We start from the raw sequence: 22,441 nt of genomic DNA on the forward strand, positions 1-22,441 counted from the left end.
AATCCTTGGTCTTTGATTAAGTATTGTGGTTAGGCAAATGGTTAAAATGTGTTCTGAGAAGTCCCCTTTAGCTACTGTGCAATTACATAATAGCTATTGACTTTGGCACAGATTGATTCATAGATACTAAGGTCAGAAGGGACCATTCTGATCATCTAGTCCGAACTCCTGCACAGCGCAGGCCACAGAATCTCACCCACCCACTCCTACGAAAAACCTCACCTATGTCTGAGCTATTGAAGTCCTCAAATCGTGGTGTAAAGACTTCAAGGAGCAGAGAAGCCTCCTCAAGTGACCCATGCCTCAGAGGAAGGCGAAAAACCTCCAGGGCGCCTCCAATCTGCCCTGGAGGAAAATTCCTTCCCGACCCCAAATATGGCAATCAGCTAAACCCTGAGCATATGGGCAAGATTCACCAGCCAGATACTACAGAAAATTCTTTCTTGGGTAACTCGGATCCCATCCATCTAATATCCCATCACAGGGGATTAGGCCTATTTACCCTGAATATTTAAAGATCAATTAATTACCAAAATCCCATTATCCCATCATACCATCTCCTCCATAAACTTATCGAGTAGAATCTTAAAGCCAGATAGATCTTTTGCCCCCACTGCTTCCCTTGGAAGGCTATTCCAAAACTTCACTCCTCTGATGGTTAGAAACCTTCGTCTAATTTCAAGTCTAAACTTCCTAGTGGCCAGTTTATACCCATTTGTTCTTATGTCCACATTGGTGCTGAGCTGAAATAATTCCTCTCCCTCTCCTGTATTTATCCCTCTGATATATTTATAGAGAGCAATCATATCTCCCCTCAACCTTCTTTTAGTTAGGCTAAACAAGCCAAGCTCCCCAAGTCTCCTTTCATAAGACAAGTTTTCCATTCCTCGGATCATCCTAGTAGCCCTTCTGTGTACCTGCTCCAGTTTGAATTCATCCTTCTTAAACATGGGAGACCAGAACTGCATACAGTATTCCAGGTGAGGTCTCACCAATGCCTTGTATAATGGTACTAAAACCTCCTTATCCCTACTGGAAATACCTCTCCTGATGCATCCCAAAACCGCATTAGCTTTTTTCACAGCCATATCACATTGGCAGCTCATAGTCATTCTATGATCAAACAATACTCCAAGGTCCTTCTCCTCTTCCGTTACTTCTAATTGATGCGTCCCCAACTTGTAACTGAAATTCTTGTTATTAATCCCTAAATGCATAACCTTACACTTCTCACTATTAAATTTCATCCTATTACTATTACTCCAGTTTACAAGGTCATCCAGATCCTCCTGTATAATATCCCAATCCTTCTCTGAATTGGCAATACCTCCCAGCTTTGTATCATCTGCAAACTTTATGAGCACACTCCCACTTTTTGTGCCAAGGTCAGTAATAAAAAGATTAAATAAGATTGGTCCCAAAACCGATCCCTGAGGAACTCCACTGGTAACCTCCCTCCAGCCTGACAGTTCGCCTTTCAGTAGGACCCGTTGCAGTCTCCCCTTTAACCAATTCCTTATCCACCTTTTGATGTTCATATTGATCCCCATCTTTTCCAATTTAACCAATAATTCCCCATGTGGCACAGTATCAAATGCCTTACTGAAATCTAGGTAAATTAGATCCACTGCATTTCCTTTATCTAAAAGATCTGTTACTTTTTCAAAGAAGGAGATCAGGTTGGTTTGGCACGATCTACCTTTTGTAAAACCATGTTGTATTTTGTCCTATTTACCATTGACTTCGATGTCCTTAACTAATTTCTCCTTCAAAATTTTTTCCAGGACCTTGCATACTACAGATGTCAAACTAACTGGCCTGTAGTTACCCAGATCACTTTTTTTTTTTTCCTTTCTTAAAAATAGGAACTATATTAGCAATTCTCCAATCATTTGGTACAACTCCTGGGTTTACAGATTCATTAAAAATTCTTGCTAATGGGTTTGCAATTTCCGGTTCCAATTCCTTTAATATTCTTGGATGAAGATTATCGGGGCCCCCGATTTAGTCCCATTAAGCTGTTTGAGTTTCGCTTCTACCTCAGATATGGTAATATCTACCTCCATATTTTCATTCCCATTTGTCATGCTAGCATTATCTCCAAGATCCTCTTTAGCCTTATTAAAGACTGAGGCAAAGTATTTGTTTAGATATTGGGCCATGCCTAGATTATCTTTAACCTCCACTCCATCCTCAGTGTTTAGCGGCCCCACTTCTTCTTTCTTAGTTTTCTTCTTATTTATATGGCTATAGAACCTTTTACTATTGGTTTTAATTCCCTTTGCAAGGTCCAACTCGACTCGACTTTTAGCCTGTCTCACTTTATCCCTACATGTTCTGACCTCAATAAGGTAGCTTTCCTTGCTGATCCCTCCCATCTTCCACTCCCTATATGCTTTCTGCTTCTTCTTAATCACCTCTCTAAGATGCTTGCTCATCCAGCTTGGTCTACAACTCCTGCCTATGAATTTTTTCCCCTTTCTTGGGATACAGGATTCCGATAGCTTCTGCAGCTTTGATTTAAAGTAATCCCAGGCCTCCTCTACCTTTAGATCCATAAATTGCAAAGTATCTGAAAAATAGATGTTGTTCTTTTGTTTTTAAAGGTTGTGTTTTCATTAACATTTGATTCAGCATGAAAGTCCATCTTTAAAAAGATGAACTGTTAGTAACTAATGTATTTAGCAATGAAGTGTTTGCAACCACAGCTAATTAATAAATGACACTCAAGGAAAATTTATGCCCGGAAAGAATGCAAACTTAATTCTGTATATCTTGAATATAATTATATGCAAAAACGGGTGAATCAGAACATTTCAGTACTACAAAGGGTAAAACTACAAACCATTTCAATATAGTAGTTTATTAATCATACATGAAAGATAAGTGATGAATTTTATTGTGCGCAATATGCTGTCATCAGTTAGTAATAATGCCCCATTCCTGGGATTATGATTTTCTCACAAATGCAGAAGAACACCACTCTAATTCAGGTATATAATGTTTGTATTGGTTAACAGAATTGAAGCAAAGAGTGACAGACAACTAGATAAGAAGTGGCCTGATTTTCTCATCAGAACTTGTAACTAATTGAGTTGCATTTATCTATTGTCTTCAGTTAGGAAGCTTTTTTATAACTTGCTTAACAGAAATACAGACATGTTTGTGAGCCAGTAGATAAAGATCATCTATTTAAAATGCATCTTGCTGTCAATTAAACTACACTTGGGATTCTTTGTCTGAAAGCCTGAAAAGAACATGTAAGCTTTGAAAAGCTTTGCTCTTCAATAACTTACACCTCTCGTCATCTGAAATCTACACAGAAAAATCATGCAGTGAATAATTGGCTTTCAGCATGACTTACTCGGCTCTCAAAGTGAACTCTCCATGTGTGTGCAGGAAGGAGGTACAGAAGATAAAAAGGAACCAATAAGGGCCAATGGAAGAAAACTGTGCCCCAGCAACAGCTAGTCATGAAACCCAATGTCACAAGTTACAAAAATTAAGCCATTTTGACACCTGTAACTTATCACACTACCATCTTTATTTTTAGTAAGTGACCGTACAAATGGGAATTTTGACAGAGATGAATTATTGGGGATTATAAGTAACAGGGAGCGTTCCACAGACGGTGCACTCCACCAAATTCTTTTCCTTCCCTGAAAACCTTGGGGCAAACCAGCACAAGTTAATTCTGGCCAAGTCATCTTTAACTTGTGTTGATTCCCCTTCCATTCTGTCAAACCCCTTGTCCCACAAATAGTTCAAGGGCCAGCAATCAGGAAAGGACTCTGTTGGGACTGTGTTGCCAAGGGGCTGGAGCTGCCCATCTGTATAGATGGCCTTTGTCTCCAGAAGCTTCAATAAAATTCCCAAGCTTTGAGTGCCAGGCCACCCAGACATGTCCACAGAGGAGCAAACATCTTCCTTGCCCCGATGATATAATTAATTAGAATATATAAATAATTAGGAGGAAACTCTCAGTAGTACAATCTTCAGCTTAGTTAATAGTCTCCTGTGTAAAAAGAAAAGGAGTACTTGTGGCACCTTAGAGACTAACAAATTTATTAGAGCATAAGCTTTCGTGAGCTACAGCTCACTTCATCGGATGCATTTGGTGGAAAAAACAGAGGAGAGATTTATATACACACACACAGAAAACATGAAACAATGGGTTTATCATACACACTGTAAGGAGAGTGATCACTTAAGATAAGCCATCACCAACAGCAGGGGGGGGAAAGGAGGAAAACCTTTCATGGTGACAAGCAGGTAGGCTAATTCCAGCAGTTAACAAGAATATCAGAGGAACAGTGGGGGGTGGGGTGGGAGGGAGAAATACCATGGGGAAATAGTTTTACTTTGTGTAATGACTCATCCATTCCCAGTCTCTATTCAAGCCTAAGTTAATTGTATCCAGTTTGCAAATTAATTCCAATTCAGCAGTCTCTCCTTGGAGTCTGTTTTTGAAGCTTTTTTGTTGAAGTATAGCCACTCTTAGGTCTGTGATCGAGTGACCAGAGAGATTGAAGTGTTCTCCAACTGGTTTTTGAATGTTATAATTCTTGACGTCTGATTTGTGTCCATTCATTCTTTTACGTAGAGACTGTCCAGTTTGGCCAATGTACATGGCAGAGGGGCATTGCTGGCACATGATGGCATATATCACATTGGTAGATGCGCAGGTGAACGAGCCTCTGATAGTGTGGCTGATGTGATTAGGCCCTATGATGGTATCCCCTGAATAGATATGTGGACAGAGTTGGCAACGGGCTTTGTTGCAAGGATAGGTTCCTGGGTTAGTGGTTCTGTTGTGTGGTGTGTGGTTGCTGGTGAGTATTTGCTTCAGATTGGGGGGCTGTCTGTAAGCAAGGACTGGTCTGTCTCCCAAGATCTGAGAGAGCGATGGCTCGTCCATCAGGATAGGTTGTAGATCCTTGATGATGCGTTGGAGAGGTTTTAGTTGGGGGCTGAAGGTGATGGCTAGTGGCGTTCTGTTGTTTTCTTTGTTGGGCCTGTCCTGTAGTAGGTGACTTCTGGGTACTCTTCTGGCTCTGTCAATCTGTTTCTTCACTTCAGCAGGTGGGTATTGTAGTTGTAGGAATGCATGATAGAGATCTTGTAGGTGTTTGTCTCTGTCTGAGGGGTTGGAGCAAATGCGGTTATATCGTAGCGCTTGGCTGTAGACAATGGATCGAGTGGTATGATCTGGATGAAAGCTAGAGGCATGTAGGTAGGAATAGCGGTCACTAGGTTTCCGATATAGGGTGGTGTTTATGTGACCATCGCTTATTAGCACCGTAGTGTCCAGGAAGTGGATCTCTTGTGTGGACTGGTCCAGGCTGAGGTTGATGGTGGGATGGAAATTGTTGAAATCATGGTGGAATTCCTCAAGAACTTCTTTTCCATGGGTCCAGATGATGAAGATGTCATCAATGTAGCGCAAGTAGAGTAGGGGCATTAGGGGACGAGAGCTGAGGAAGCGTTGTTCTAAGTCAGCCATAAAAATGTTGGCATACTGTGGGGCCATGCGGGTACCCATCGCAGTGCCGCTGATTTGAAGTCTCCTGTGTGGGTTTTTCCCCATAATACATTAGCACTCAAGAGGCTGACGTGACTAGGGATGTAAATATCATTTAAAAAGTTAACCGGTTAAACTATTAAAATTATATCGTTTAACCAGTTAACCGATTAAATGGAGAGGGTATGGGGCTGCTCCAGCCTGCCGGTGGGACCCAGGGCCGCTGCTCCGGATGTTCGGCCGGCCGGCCAGTGGTGCTGAGGCTGAGGGTGCTCTTGCTGGCCCAGGGCTGGGGCTGCTCTGGCGGCCAGGGGGCTGTGGGTTAACCCAGCTGTGTGATAAGACTAATGCTTACCGTATAACCGTTTACTATTTTACATCCCTAGACATGACTTATATAAGCAAGCTATCCATAGAACCTTATACGGCCCATTAGGGTGAGTCCTACTCCTGCAGCACTTCATACTGCTGTGAGGATACAGGGGGAAAAAAGCTAGGAATTCTGATCAGTAATTTCTTAAATTTCAGTACTCAAATAGTAGACTTTATCTGTTTAAACTTTACAGTGTTGAATTACTAAGTGTCAGGGGACATCTGTATCTTGCATATTGGAAGCTTGCAGACAGGTTGTGATTATTCCGCAAAAAAGTTTACAGAATGGTTGTAATTATTCTGCAAAAAACCCGTAGAATAGATCACATACAACTATTACCAACTGCCTTTCACATGGAATGGTTATTAATTTGTACGGGGTTTTTATGTGTATGGAAACTTTTGTTTCCTCACTCACTCTAGCAAACAAAATCTAAACCAAATTCTAACCTATAAATGCCCTTTTCAGTTTTGCCATTACATTAATCTTTGTGCAAGATTATTGGTGTACAGCTCTAATATTTTAGCTTTATGGCATTGACCCATTTGAAAACTCATGCTTGTCATTGGTAAGATTGCAATGAATATCTGGACTTCCCATCTGTATCTTGGTCACTCTCCTCAACTGATGAGGAAGGATGATTGCCTGCAGATGCTAAAAGAAATGTGATTTGAATACTTCAAAGCTTTCAGACCAGGTGCACACTACTGACTCAGGAGCAGGCATTGACAGGTAACTTCTTTAGGAGCATAGACAATCTTCATATTTCCCCTTTTAGTGGAGACATTTTAAAAATCATTGTTTAGAAGACCTGAATATAATGACAAGTGAGGATGGGATAATACTTTGGAAATATGTGTGTCATTGTTCAGGGGAAATCAGGAGATTACTCAGTTAAGTTTGGCTTCATATCAGCTATTTGAAATACATTAGACTATGTACTAAGTGTCAAAACTAACATTGTAAGTTTGAAAAGAGATTGTTTTATGAAAAGATGATTCTTCATTACTTTTTTTTTTTAGCTGGGTTGGAGAGAGAATTGCCTCTTATCAAGAGCAGCATTTTATTAGCCCCATGTAGTGCAAAAACTTGGCAGACATGTAACTCCCTCTTTTTGGGGAGAGGGGAAGGGAAATTTGTATTGCAAATCATGTTGTGAAATTAATCCTGATGCATATAAGTTTTTTTTTTTAAAGTGATTAATGGTGCCCTTAAATGCATAGTTTTGAAAAATTATTCTTTGAAAGATTGATATATGAGAAATTAATCTTGTCAAAAAGAATAGTAGCCATTTAGTATAAAAGTAATAAGCGATAATAATACACTGTTTTACAGCATTTTTAATCCAAGTATGTTAATCCAAATATTAATTTATTGTATGAAGACTATTGTAAGGTAAGCAGTGTTATTTTACAACTGTTTATTTTGGCTCATTGTATAAAAAATGTGTGTTCTCCCGCAGCAAGTGCCCTAAACCAGCAATAAGATGCTGGACTTCTTATGGGATGTAGATTGCTGAAATCTTGCTGGTTCTATTGTGGCATAAACAGATTAAAACTCAAATCCGGCCTTCGCAAACAATAGCATCTCTTCTTGTTTAATTTCTGAGACTGCCAGAAACCTGCTTTTGTTTCACAAAATATTGCTAAGCAGAAAGACCATCTTAGTTGGAATGCACTGACAAGAATGTAATAAAGATGGAACTGTATGGCAAGTCTGTTGAGACTTGATTAAAATAACCATAGGAGGCCGGAAAAAAGTATTTGAAAAAAATATTTTGCATCATATTGAAGAAAACAACTGGGTTTTACCGATTTTTCTCATAGTAGCTAACGGTGATAGTTACGTTTAATCCACAGTTCATCATAGTGTCTATGTGAATTTGTCTTATACTGCATTCAATTTTTGTTTGATAAGCAATTACATGTGGAAATACTTCTATAAATGTTGCATTACCAGAGACAAAATGTGAGGTTGAAAAAAAACAAAATCAGTTTGGGTTTTTTGTTTTTTTTTTTAAGGAAGTAGTATATGAAACATTTGTATACCTACAGTAGCCCACTCAGACTGCTGACTCTTAGATAATAATTTATTAACCTACCTGAGCGACTCCATTCTCAACAGAGAGAAAGAGAGAAGAACAAGTTTCATGTCTCAGCAAGAAAGAGCACAGTGATTCCTCTGGTCGTCTTAACCACGAAGGGTGTCATCCGATAAAGTGAGCTGTAGCTCATGAAAGCTTATGCTCAAATAAATTTGTTAGTTTCTAAGGTGCCACAAGTCTTCCTTTTCTTTTTGAGGATACAGACTAACACGGCTGCTACTCTGAAATCTACCTACATGGTGTCAGCAGAATCCCTTTGATAAAATTACAGGTCATTATTCTGAAAGCTGTCTTCATAATTAGTTTTGTTTGGCTTTTAACTGCCTTCAATCCACCACCACTTTATGCAGGGGAGGGATGTTCATAGATGCTGTCTCTTTAAGGATATTTACAAAGAGGGATTTGTCATCTTTCTTAACAATGCATAATTAGCCTGTGGATTGGATTCCCACAAGATATCATTGAGGCTGAGTTTAGGATTTAAACAGTATAGATTACATGAATATCCATATGTACATGAGCATGGAATAAGAAAGACAGAAAAAAATTTAAGGGATGTAAACCCTTCTTTCAGGGCATAAGCCAACCTGTCATTGAAGTGTTAAGCCAGAATGGTTATCCATGGGCAAGTTATTCCTTATTTGCCCATTTCAGGTTTCCTGCACCTCTCTCCAAGGCATTGTTAACTAGCCACTGCCAAAGATGTTATAGTGGACTTGGAGGACCACTTATCTGATTTGGTATGGCAGTTCCTGCACTTTCCAGCAATAACGCACTACAAGGCATTTTGTATAAAAACCACTCATTCTCTGTCTTTTACACTCTTTGGACCACAGCCAAAAAGAGAGAGCTCCTTTGCCACTGTTGTATTAATTCAGGTGGAATATATCAGCTACCAGTGTTAACATAACTCAATCACTGTCCAGTGTTAAACAAGGCCTGGGGTCTGGCATACAAAGATCTCAGCCTACTTAGCACCATGACAAACACACTATTAAAAGTCCTAATAATATTTTATTAAAGCTACAGAAAATGAAGGAAAAACAGGTAAAGCATTTGAAATATAAAGTATTAAATAAGGCGTTTGTTTTAACATCCTTTGTCCCCTTTCTGTGGGGAGAGTTTTTAGAAGGAATAATCCCCTTGTTTGACAGTCTCTTTAAGTGTATCAAGGATAGTAGTAACTATCCTTTTTGAGGAAAAGAGGAGAAATTAGTTGGATGGGCTGGAGCTGTTGTTGTTGCTATTGTTGTTAAAGTCCAATCCTGCTTCCTAAGAAGAGAAAACAAACACACACAAAATGGGAGAAAAAAGACTAGCGAATGCAGCTTCTGCCTCTGGTGTCCACTTTTCCTTGCAGCCTCACTGCTGGAAAAACACAGGTTCAGCACAGGGTCTTATCAGCCACTCCTAGACCTGGCAAACTCATACCAGCTTCAAGATGTTTAGGGCATTGTTTTTAGTTGCCTCTTCCTGGTCACAGGATTACGACAGTGTTGCAAAATATACAGTCTTTACCGGCTAACCAGACCCTTATTTGACAAAAGGAAAAAGGGGAGGGATAGGAAAGATAAGAAATAAAGTGGGAAAGGAACTGGACACATGGAGGGGTGAGGAGGGGAGAGAGAGACCAAGTCTCACATCCCAGATGGTGGTTGGGATTCAGCCAGAGTCAGTGGAAGTGACGGTGTCATCTGGGTCCCTCCCTCTCTCTCCTGGGGCGGTCAGGACGTCTCAGAATCAGGATTACGAAGGCCTGGGGTCCCAGGAGACAGCAGGGGTAGTAGCCATTGTTGTGAAAGAATTAGGAGAACTCTAATTTCTATGGCTTTGTAGTAGGTTACCCTGGCCTTGACTCATTGTTTGGCGAGATAAGCACCTGTCATGAAAAAGGCCTGGAGCTAGCAAAATTTTGTGTAAACATGATATTGCAAGTGAAGGTTAGGTCTAAATGCAACAATAATAGGTTTTACTCATTGGCTGCAGAACTCTGTGCACGAGGACAATGGAACCTACTGATTCGTGGAGGGGTTCAGACACGAGGGCTGCATGTATTACCCACTCATATATATATGGTGTATAGACAATGCATAGGGTCCCCCTCTGACTAGCAGGGGGGCACCACGCTCGAGCGTAATAAACAGAAACTTTGCAAAGATTGATCAGTTGTGACTCGTTTATGTGCCTCAGCCTAGACTCGAACTGTGTGTGACCTATTAGGTATAATTCGTAACAGTTTTTGTGCATGACCTATCAGGTATAATTCACAACACCATGATGGTGAAACTTGCTCCAGTAGCCAATTTCTCCTCCCCTCCATAATCTTTTTCTTTAAGGAACCCAAAAGAGAGTGATGGGTGGAATAGCCCATCCTCACATTTTTTTGTCCCCTTATTAGGGCTAATATCAAATTATAGCAACGTTGGTTTATTGATATTTGGTCTTACACTGTTCTTGTTTACCAGCCATGATCTTAACACTGTTCTTGAATTATATCAGTAGGCCTTTTTGTTTGGACTACTTCGGTCTTTGTCTCCCTTTGCTACCTTTTCCCATCAGCATTTGTTGTTATAGGTTATTGTGACATTTTACGAACTTACACTCAATTCTGATAGTTGAACTCACAATTATGGTAACTGTGGAAGCCCAGTTATCACAAACACCACCACCCCATAATTTCCCAACCCTTTTCATGGATTTTCAAACGATCTCATTCTGCTGACCACACGAAGGGGCTCCGTGGAATGCTGGTAGTTCAGATCCTGGCACAAGAAACATTGTACAGGACAATCAGCACACTAAAGTAGTTTGACCTTATTAGCCTCACAGCATACCCAAGTATGTAATGCTGACTGTAAAAGACTCCGTATCATGTTTAGCATTCCACTCACAATATCTAGATGAGTATTAAACAGGCAAACTGAAAAAGGATCCTTAGCCTTCTAACCTTGACATCTTCTTGAGGAAATGATGAAATATAATGTTAGGGATTTTCCTTTTAAGTTTTTCTTTTCTCTTCCTTGTTTTCAAATTGCCAGTTCTTTTAATTCTTTTACTCTTTCATGGGTTCTACTTTCTGCTTTATTCTGGCAACAAGTATAGTCAAAGCTTTATCTTGATATTTACAGATACTAAACTCAGTATATGGTATAAAACACTGGAGGCCAATGATTCAGTTTGGAAAATACGTAGCATGATGCTTTATTATAAAGTTATAAGTTGTAACACAGTATTATGTTGGCTTAACACCCTTCTTGCAAATAATTACATAAACTCTGAATTAAGGACAAGTTCTGCAAATAAATGTACTTAAGAGTCTATGTAAATCTTAATTTTCATGTCTGTGTCTGAGAGTTTGTGCATCTAACCTTGGCATTTACAAAACTCTTTATGCATTGATGCAGGTTAAGGACTAAACAGAGGTCTTGTCTACGCTAGCCTTTGTTCCTTAGCTTCCCACTACTACCATTGTTGATGGCAATGGTGAGAGTGCTAGTGTAGATAAGTTGCTGTCAACTCCTAGTAGTTCTTGTCATCTAGACCTCCTTTAAGCAAGCTTAAAAGAAATATTTTTTGAAACCTCAATGGCTTCTCTACATTAGCACTCTTACTGTTGCTGTAGCTTCATTGATGGATGTACCAATGGTACTTTTTAAGGAAAAAAAGACTAGTGTAGATGCAAACCGATCAGCCATGCTACACCTGTGATTCTTGAGCCATTTAGAGGCACAATTGGCTTAACTCGTTACAAGTAACATTATTGGGTTTATGTCCTCAGAGAAGCTGTTCTGCCATCACAACTGTGTTGTCCCCACCCGCATGCCTGGTACTTAACTGGGTTTATTTTGAATGCATTCTGCCCAGCTATTGCATACTTCCTCACACAGGATTCCGGGTAGTAGATGAAGTTGCTCTACAGCTCACAATTTTAAGGTAGTCAGACAATGTGCTGAAAACAATAGATCCTGCAAAAGAAAATTCTGGAAGCTTTAAATTGGCCAGCGTTTTCTGTGTAATGTATCAAGGAAAGTCTTACTGGATTGCTTATACGGGGCGGGGGGGGGAGGGATAGAGTCTTCAGAATTCAGGCACATAGACTGGCACCTATATCACATGGGAAAGTTCTCTGTGACATGTCTAACCTCACAGATAGCAGCCGTGTTAGTCTGTATTCACAAAAAGAAAAGGAGTACTTGTGGCACCTTAGAGACTAACAAATTTATTTGAGCGTAAGAGTTTTGGAAAGAGGGGAGGATTAGATTTGCCAGTTTCACTGGGACAGTATAAGGATGCCTCTGACTCCACAGCAAAATAAGTGTGTGCCTAACTTGTTAGAGAAACTGAACTGTATGCCAGTCTAGGCAGCAAACAAGAATGGCAGAAGGTTAAAATTTACCAAGTATTATCTATATGCTCTCTGGACAAAAACAGTGTTTTAGTCAACTGTGCCCATCTCTTCCCAGTTAGGGGCATGAAAAAATGCTGCTGTATAAATAGGGCATAAGAGATTTAAAATCTGTATCCAAATTTTGCAGCTCACGACCATCTCTCAACATCTCTTTTGCATAATTCCAAAGTACTTCCTAATAAGGGAGAAGCAGTAGCTTCATATAAATTATCATTCGAAGAGGCTAGTTATTTAAATTAGTGAAATTTTTTTCCTAGAATTTTACTGATTTATGTTTTCAAAGCTTTTTTATATACAGTGTAACATTCCTGGGGAGTGTACATATTGCTGGGAGACATCAGCTGCATAGATTTACATTACATATTATTGGCAAAACCAGAATTGCTTCCCTTCATTTGTGCATTTTATTTTGATTGCGGAGAGGTTGTATCCCTCTCCCAGGAGTCTGCAGTTAACAACATGCAGCAGATAAATTCTTCACAGGAATATTCAGTGTTTTAAAATGTGTACTGTCTTTCTCCTCAGCCAGCGGATGAAGTTTTGAACCTGTTCTTTCTAGGAGACCTCATTTCCTTTTTAAAGTAGTTAAAGGATAGGTACGCTCACGAAAGCTTATGCTCTAATAAATTTGTTAGTCTCTAAGGTGCCACGGGTACTCCTTTTCTTTTTGCGAATACAGACTAACACGGCTGCTACTCTGAAACCTGTACTTCTTTAGGTTTCACTAAAACAGTTTGTTCAAATGCATAATTGCAGTGTTTTGTTGTGAGAGTGATAAAGTATTTCCCTCCCCAGTGGAACACCCCTTCCCAAATTTATGTGGTTTATTAGCAAGGAGTTATCCTTTGATGTTCACCAATAGCTTCTAATTCTTTCTGAGTTAGACAAGTTTTTTTTAAGCTTCAGTTCTTTCTGTGGAAAACATTGATATCATCCTTACCAAAGGTGGTACTACTTTTCAAGGCTTAGCTTTACCAGTGCCAAGTACAGTCTGTAAAGCAGAGACTATTGCTTTCAAAAAGTAAACTACCAATAGCTGTGAAAGCCTAGTGTGACTTAAGAAAAGGCTTTAAGAACTTTTATGTTTGTTCATGGTAGACTTTCAGCAGAGACAAATCAGCTTTTGAGCTTCATTAACCTCATACAATTGGAAACTGAGGCTTCAATTCCTTTTGACTGTGAAACAACAAAGTTTAAGTCCAAATTGCAGTCTGCATGCAGAAAAACAAAACCAGAACAATCTTGAATGTGTTTTCAGATCAGTGAAAAATTCTGTGGGACCCTAAGATCTGTAACCAGTTTAACATAAGCTTGACCTGCACAGACTGCCAGCTGACTGGACTGAAATGTTAAGCTGCCATTCAGAGAGAAACAAATTTCAGTGCTCAGGGTAGAGGAAGCGTTATTGTATGTGTGTATTGAATGATTTGGTACACACCACAAAGACTATGAAATACTCAAAAGAGGAAACTCGTACTATGCCATGCAATCAATAGTATCTCTGGCATGGGATTTTCAAAATCCCTGAGTGTTGGCCAACTCTGCTGTTACTGAAGTCAAGTAAAACTGCCATTGAGTTCAGTGGGAGCAAAGTTAGACCAATATTGAGCACTTTTGAAAATCCCACTTTTAATTCACATCAGACACTACAACATTTTGAACTACATGAGCATGCATGGAGGGTGAGCTTAGAGTAACACAGTTTGGATTATTTCCAAAGATTTGGGGAGAGATCATCTTGCAAAGCTCTGCGAAACATGGCTTTGCTTCATTTACCAGCTATTGAATGCTGGACTTATTTCAGTTCCACAATATAATTGAATAAACATTGTCCAATTGTTTAAATATTTCCTTGTAGGTCCATACATGTTGTTTACATTTTTTGCATGTGGAATGAAGACAGAGTTCAGAGATTAATACAAACAGTGCACTACTAAAGTGGGATAATTAACTGAATGGTAAAAAGTCTTGTAGTACATAATATAAAAGGTCAGTTGTCCCTTTTTTCATAAAAGTATGTCCTGTAAATGTAAATTATGCATAGCAATACATGTGATAAGTAGCTAAGATCTGACTCTAGATCACCACTTCAGTTGCTTTCATATAAAGTAGTATTTCACATATGCCCTTTATACTGCTTTACAATCCATGGCAAAATGCTGAATCCTGGACATGTAGCTTTGACACCTAACAAGAAATAGTGAGATTTTTTGCCTAGTTTCTATGGAACCTTCTAGGTAGATGCTTTGTGTGGTCCCTGTTGTGAATTTCTACAGTTAGCCTGAGTACACAATACTTCTTCACTGACTTCCTGGTATTTGAATTCCATATCTGAAAATGTAGTCAGGTTTACTTTTGTGAATTGCACGACAATGAAATATTCCAAACATAGTCTTTACTCATGAGGTTCACATGAAGTCCACTGAAATAACCTTTTGTACACTATTTGGCTTCTATGCTGACGTCTCCCCTTTTTAAAATCTTTCTGTATCCAGTTAGAATTGGAAAAGAGCTATATAGTTATTGTATCCATTTGCAGTTTGTAGGTGAAAGCAACTGTTGCTTTGTGTTGCTTTTCCTAATAAGTTATAGTAAGGCAGATTGTATTTTTAAGCAGTTTGATGATGCTGTCCACAGTGCCCACTCCCTTCATCTCAAGTTACCATATCATCAGTTTACCAATAGACATCTTCAAAAATGGCTGGGGAGCCTGAACTGTTCCCCAGGATCTACTGGGGGTGTCAGGACCATATCCTATGCCAGTACTGAGAAATCTTCAAAAGGCTGGGATCTGAACTGACCCTGTGACCATCAGGAGTCAGGAAAAAGTCTGCTCCTACTGCCAGTGGATATTAACTGGCTGAGAGTGGCAGGTTCTAGTAACCCTTTGTTTGCTAGTGAACCCCAGGACGCTATGAATAGTCCAGTCTAGTTTCATTGTCCAAGCAGACTGAAATGCAAAACAGAAACATCAGAAAAGATGCAAAGTAAAGTGGATTTTTAAATTCTTCAGCTTTAATGGTTTTTGATAACTCAAAAGTATAGCCTAAGCTCTCAACTTCAAACTTGTCTTGTTTTGTAGAGCTTATTCAGATTTTTAAAAACAAACCTAAGTTTGGAGAAAAATGAATAGCAATATTTAGCCATTTAAAGAATGCACTCATTTAAAGATGCACTATTACGTTTGTGAAGGTAGGGAGCAGTTAACCTAGACCCATCATCAAACAACTTGCAAACAAAGCTTGAGGCTTGTAAATTCCCAAAGCTCTGGTTTGATTATTTATTGTAGATTTGTGTTCATTTTTCTTTTTACCAAAAAGAAAAACAACCCCCCCCCCCCAACCATAATGTTGAAATTTCAGGAACCAAAAGTAAGGAAATTACAATACATATGGTGGTTACAGAAATTTTAAGTCAAACGAGTATTTTCTATGCCTGTTTTTGTTGATGAAATATGTTTGATTTTTTTTCTAGACCTAAAGATTATCGAAAAATGTGAAAAAGAACTGAAAGAGGAACTGATGTTTTTCCTGCAAAGGATGAGTTCCAGTATCACATTAACTTGGAAACCCACATGCATCTTAATCATCCATTCTATGTAGAGGACAGATTTTTTTTTCAGGTACAAAGCAAATTTGTTTGGGGAAGATCAGTCATCTTTAGTGTAATGGAAACACCAAGCTAAACGCTGATATAGTATTTCTGACGTTAACTGTTCCAGAATGTATTGTATGAATCTGGCCTTTGATGTTGAATGTTAATAAAAGGATTTTTTTTATTTCTCTGTAGAGAACTCCAGTTATCTTTCTGTGTATTTACATCTAATGGAAACACGTTGTTTACTGACACTTAAGGTATTTCAGACTAAAAGCTGCAGAACTTTGTGTCTCCTTTTCTCAAGGAATAATAGTGAATAATTATGGACATTTCACTCCCATGAACTGTACAGTAACTGTAAATTAACTATTTTACTGACCTGCCAGAGCAGATGGTCTATTTTCACACATTTTATGATGTAATAGAATACAAAGTCCAGTTTTAAGAAAAATCAAGAAAAGTATTTTAGAATCTCTTTAATGCTTGCATAGCCTTTTTTTGGAGCTTCAGGAAACTTTGACTTATGCTATATAAGGAAGCCATTTGTCACTTCTACATGTTTATTTATAACTAAAGATTTTTAAACTGAGTGCACATAAAACTGTATTGTGACATAATCTTTTATGCCCAGTTCTTTTCCAGATTCTGAAGACATGCTGAATGGAAGTCAGGAGAGAGTTTGCTGAATATTAGCATTGGTTTAACCTAAAAGTTAATCAATATTGTAAGCTGTTCTCTTAGTTTTAAGACATTTAAATAACATCCAGACAGAATGGGGACTACTCTTGCTTGTACTAGCCTAAAAGTTCCCAAATTGTAATTCATAGACCACTGTTAATCTGCTGTGCACTTTTGAGTAGTCTGCAAAGAGCTGGATGGTGACATGGTGCTGACTCTTCTTTATTTCTACCTGTTAAATTGCATTAAATGACAACTAAATACTTTCCTAATACTACTTTTCCAGTAGTACCCCTGTTCATTTTAGCAGGAGGTTATATTATTACAAATGGGAGGGTGTGATGGGTTCCACAAATACTTCATGGTGCAGCTTTGGGTTAATAAACTATTATGGGCTCAATCAATCCTGCCCCGCCACATCTGTGAGAGATGTCCGACTCAGAGGGAAGGGCTTAAAAAAGGGAGAGTACCGGATAGCTGGAGGCAGACCATAGGGGAGAGCCTGCTTCCAATCCTCAGCTCCTGAAGGGCTGGCTGAAGGCAAGATTTTCTTGGGCAACCAATGGGTTCCCTCCCTGAAGGAAGGGCAGACCTGACACTGAATCATTACTGTGGGACTATTTTTTTTAGACTAGCTTCTACGCTTTGTTAGGACCACAGCTTACCAGAGACCCTCTGAAGAAAGAGCCCTGTCACACCTTTGGAACAGTTGTGTTTTCATTTCTTCATGTTTGTTGACAACCCTGGAAGAGGGTGGACTATCGGAGACTCATCCAGGGGACTGATCCTCCTGCAACCAGACCCATGTAGCAGAATGCCTGGGCACTGCAAACCAGAGGCTGGGTGAGTGCAATGGCCCCATCTTGGCCCATAGGTGCCCTGGGACACTAACACCGTGACAGAGCGGTGGTGTCCACATGACCATCTCTGTCTTAAAATAAATGTTGCTACTTTGAAAAATTTGAGAAAAACTGCACCTGGTCACAATTTTAGTGCAAAATCATTTGTCCGTAGCTCAGCACATAGCCACAGAAATGTACATCTTGAGCTGTGCCTGATCTTAAAATATTTTTTCCTGGGTAACTGAGGAAGGGCAAGCCTGGATGGCAACTCAACCCTGGGTTGACTTCAGTTGACAAAGAGCCCATTGAAACAAGAAAAATCCTGCATAAGACACCAACTGTGAAAACCAAATAGATTGCATAGAGCTCTTCCCTTTCAAACCAAAATCTGTCCTTCAACCCAGTCTTAGGAAAATTAGGTTGTTTTACTTAAACTACAGAAACGAAGCATTTTTCTTAATGATCCCAAACAGTGAAACTGAAGATGAGCAAAATAACTGTTCAGTGATGCAAATTAAGCAAAACTTTTAAGGGGCTGTTGCAGTGAATCTTTTCATTCAAAAGTGTACTTTATTCCCACAAACTACCCCTTTGAAGTCGATAGGGCTACATATGTACACAATGCCTCCTAAGTGAAGGTAGTGATGGAATTAAGGCATTAATCTAGTATTGCCATTGGGGTTGAGGATACTGGACTGCTTGTATGCTAATTTTCATTCTTTTAGTCTCTCAAGGAAATTTTGGCTCCATTTTCTAAAGCCAGAGCATGAGAGAAAGTACATTTTGTTTTGCTAACAGTGTATTTTTCATATCAGCCATTTCTTTGGCATTCAAATGGACTTATTTTAGGAAACGTTCTTAGCCAGTGATCTCACAACCTAATTTCAGTCATTAACATAGGAGTATTTTTTTTTAAACAAAAAAAAATCCGAATTCTTGAAATAAGCCCTCTTTTTTTGGTGTGTGAGGATACAGTATATATTTTATAGGTGGGCACTGGATGGTTTCAGCCATTCATCCTGCGTTAAATACTTCACAATCAGCAACTTTAATTTATTAGACCATCTGGCAAAGTCTGTAACTCTCAGGATACAAGTGACTGGATTTTGGAGGAAATGTTGAGCCTGAGCATGCGTCTTTTACGTTTTTTTGGCAAGTGCACAAATTCCAAATAAAATATTTGTATGACTTGTTAGATGGGCACTACCGCTTACTTAGCATCAGAGGACACTCTATGGACATGCTAGGTTCACATATATTAACTTGTGTGCATGGAGTACTTTGATTATGGTAAACCAGTAAATCTCTCATCAATTTTAATATTTGCTTGACTAAACTGTAAATATAGGCTCAAGTCATGGACTACAATACATAAATTAATTCATCATGTGAAACATTACCAATACTCTCATTGTATTGCCTCAAAGTTATCCCTCTAACTTGTGTATTAGAAGGATTTACGTGTGGGAGGAGTGGAAGGGAGAGTTGTTCCATGGTGGTTGACGGCAGTATTTGAAGAATATGGAGCAAGAATACAACTAGCACAGTGATTATATACTGCAACTGTTAATACCATACATGGAGCAAAGTGTCCTGATGAGTCTCCTCGTTACGAGGGAGGCTTGAGTCTATATTACTATTCTAAGAGAATTATTTGAATTTACGTTATAGTGAGGTTATTAGTAGGGGGGCTTCACTCTGGAGACAGGCTTAGTTTACCTTTCCGTGAAATTGAAATACATTCTATATAATGTATGTGTAACGGTTGAGTTTATCAAACTGATTTAAGGGGTTTAGACACATCTATTAATTTTAATGGGCAAGTGTGTCTAAACCCCCTAGACTGCTGTCACAATCACAGTCTATGTACATAATATACACATTTAAGCATTTTTGACATCCTGAATCTTTAATTCATAACGCTCTAGTTAACCTGTTAGGAAAAACATTTGAATTTTATTTTAGGATCATCCCAAGTAGACCTTAGCCAATGATAGAATATTATCTACTGCCGCTCGTTCAAAAGAGCTTACTGATTCAGTGTGGGACGTAATTTTGAATGCATTTAGTTAATGGGCCATTCTCAAACTGATGTAGCTCCCTTAACTTCTGAGGGTGCTATGCTGATTTACATCATCTGCAGAGCTAAGAATGGTGGGCTTGTTATAAGCAAAGTATATGCTGTAAAGCATTGATAACATCATACTGTATGCGGCTTTGGACCCACTTTTCTAAGTAATAAACCTTTCAGCAACAACAAAATACAACACACATCATTGAACTCTAGTGAATGGTAGAGAGAGACCAGCTTCATAGTTTCTGTATATCTGGTTTTGGAGCTTAGATACCAATGTGATAGGCACCTATGACAGGTAAATAATTCCCTCTGAATTTTTCAATGTATGTTCTTTGAAGAGGTGGGGAAAGCTCTTTAGAAAGGCAAGTTTGTAGGCTGGGATTTACTCTGTGTACTGATGTGTACATTTGAGCTGCCTAGTTACATGAGTGGCAGTGCAGACCAGAAAAAATCACTTTCATGAAAGGAAACCTGTTGAGTGGATTTGAGCTTATTCAGCATTGAATCCAAAGTCTAAAGCTGATGGATAGCACTCTGCCCTGTATCTGACTGATTATACATTTTACTGTTCAGCTACTCTTTGTGTAGACAACAGTATATTAATTTCCTACCCTTGCAGTTACAGTAGCATTAATTTCTTTCTAACTCAAACATTAGAGACTGTCTTTAAGCAGGTCTATTGAGTTCACTAAATCCTGCCCAAATCTCATACAAATAGAGATATCCTCTCTGCAAAATATTTCTACAAAATTCTCATTAGTTTATTTTTGCTGCTGTTTCCTCTGGTCATGCTACTAGCAAATTTACTTCAGTTCAATACACTTAATGAGATTCTCTGAATTTCATAATGAAGTTAGGTTTCAGAGTAGCAGCCGTGTTAGTCTGTATTCGCAAAAAGAAAAGGAGTACTTGTGGCACCTTAGAGACTAACAAATTTGTTAGTCTCTAAGGTGCCACAAGTACTCCTTTTCTTATAATGAAGTTAAAAATGTTTAAGTACTACTTAGAAAATGTTCAGGTGTTGGCATTAAGAATGTTTGTATTTTCCATGTTGTTACAATGAAAGATGCAGCTGGCCATCTTCAAAATGTTAAAACAAGTACTAATGTGTGAAAATACTTTTGTAGCCTACCAACTACATACATTCGTTTTCGGACACATTTTTAGAGCACTCAGGGTCAGTATGCATTCTAAAGTTGTTTGTTAGGACTTAATCCCTATAGGGATTTTGCCTGATTAAGGACTGCAGAATTTGAATCATTAGAGCCCAGCATTTAAAAAAATTGGTATAACTGTCCTTTGACATCTTAATGTTATGCTGGTACCTATTTGCATAGTTGGGAAAGTTAGTATTCAATACCTCCTCCTATTAATTTGTCTGGAAGAAAAAAATATTATTTGGGCTAGTCTGTGTGAGGCAGACTTGAGTGTTTTCTGGCAAGGAATTATTACGTATGAATGTACATGCAGCCTGCCATGAAATGCAGTCAGTCAATTATTCTATGCCTTTCCACCATTCTTCTGTAAAATGCAAGAAGTCCCAGTGAGAAATTTACTGTGCACCCTCTTCAATCCCCCACTTCATAGCTTACCCGGTGCTAATTGCAGGAGAATGGTAAGAATTAGAGGGCTAAGAAATAACAATGCGGAAATTAAAGTTTAGAATATAAACATATTTGGTTATCTTACTGGAAAGAGCACTGGGAGATGAACAGGGATGTCCTTACTCCTGTGCATAAATGCTCTGGTAAATTGGGGCCTAATTTTGGGCCAGAGGTTTTTGAGACTGTACAGCAAAAAATATACAACTTTGTTGTGGACTAAATGCCAATGAGTCACCTCCCTTTATATTGATGAGCTAAGAGGACGCACCATGGGGCACAAGCAGAGACTGACAGTCCTTAGCTGGGTGAGAATGAACACATGCTGGCCTTTTTCAGGGGAAGGACGACGAGCTGTGCTGAACAGTAACCCTGGTGTCAGCTGCTTCATCTTTGCCATGCAATCTCTTAGCCCAACACACAGGCATTTAAGAAGCATAAGCATAGACAAAACATATTCCAAAGTGATCAGTTGTGGATAAGAATTAAAAATTGGAGTAATTTATTAAATTATAATGTGCCTAGCACAATGGCGCCCGGGTCTATGATTAAGCACTACTGCAATACAAATCTTGTTTCTGAGAGGTTTGTAAGTAGCCTTGGACATTAGTCCCTATGTGTATTCCATTGTGGGTACCCACGGAGCTGGGAGAATTTTTGAAAGCAGTGTCCATTGGTACACACATGAGTCCTTCCTAACCTCATGCCTCAAAAAAGTAGATAAAGGCCAGGATGGACCAACTGCCTCACCTCCTGAGTACTGCTTGTCAGTCACCCACAGTGGAATACACATAGGGACTAGCACTTGAAGAGGAAGTGATTAACTGGAGGTTCTTTGAGATGTATGGTCCCTTTCTGTATTCCACTCCCTGCTCTCCATCCTATCTGCTTTGGCTCATCTTCCTCTTCGTGGTAGAGAAAGAAGTGGAGAGTGGTCAGTCTTCCCCACCCTTGCTCTCCTCACGCCCCCAGCTGAGGAGATAAAGGGCACCAACAGACACAGCTTTCAGAATTCCCAACTTTGGGCACATGGAGCACATGACTACCCACAGGTAAGGACCACACATCTTGAAGAACCTCCAATTACTATGAGATACGCAACATTCTCTTTTTTTAAACCCTACAAGAGGTTTTATCATTAAGATTAACATAACTGTTGCTTACTCTGGTCAGAACTCTGATTTGAGTTATATTTGCCTTTTTACATTTATGTGCATTATTATAGATTTAAGTATAGTAG

At 39.1% G+C, this 22,441-nt stretch overlaps 1 protein-coding gene across 3 annotated transcripts in view; it reads left to right on the plus strand.

The window, feature by feature from the left end:
- Positions 1–16,191, plus strand: part of MRPL13 (mitochondrial ribosomal protein L13) — a 56,898-nt gene extending 40,707 nt beyond the window's left edge. For all 3 annotated transcript variants that reach the window (XM_043507398.1, XM_043507400.1, XM_043507399.1), the window contains exon 8: positions 15,881–16,191. The gene's annotated coding sequence lies outside the window, so the exon portion shown is untranslated. The remainder of the gene's footprint in view (positions 1–15,880) is intronic.
- Positions 16,192–22,441: the final 6,250 nt, after the last annotated feature.

Source organism: Dermochelys coriacea, chromosome 2 (assembly GCF_009764565.3).
Source record: "Dermochelys coriacea isolate rDerCor1 chromosome 2, rDerCor1.pri.v4, whole genome shotgun sequence".
Classification (NCBI taxonomy): Eukaryota; Metazoa; Chordata; order Testudines; family Dermochelyidae; genus Dermochelys; species Dermochelys coriacea.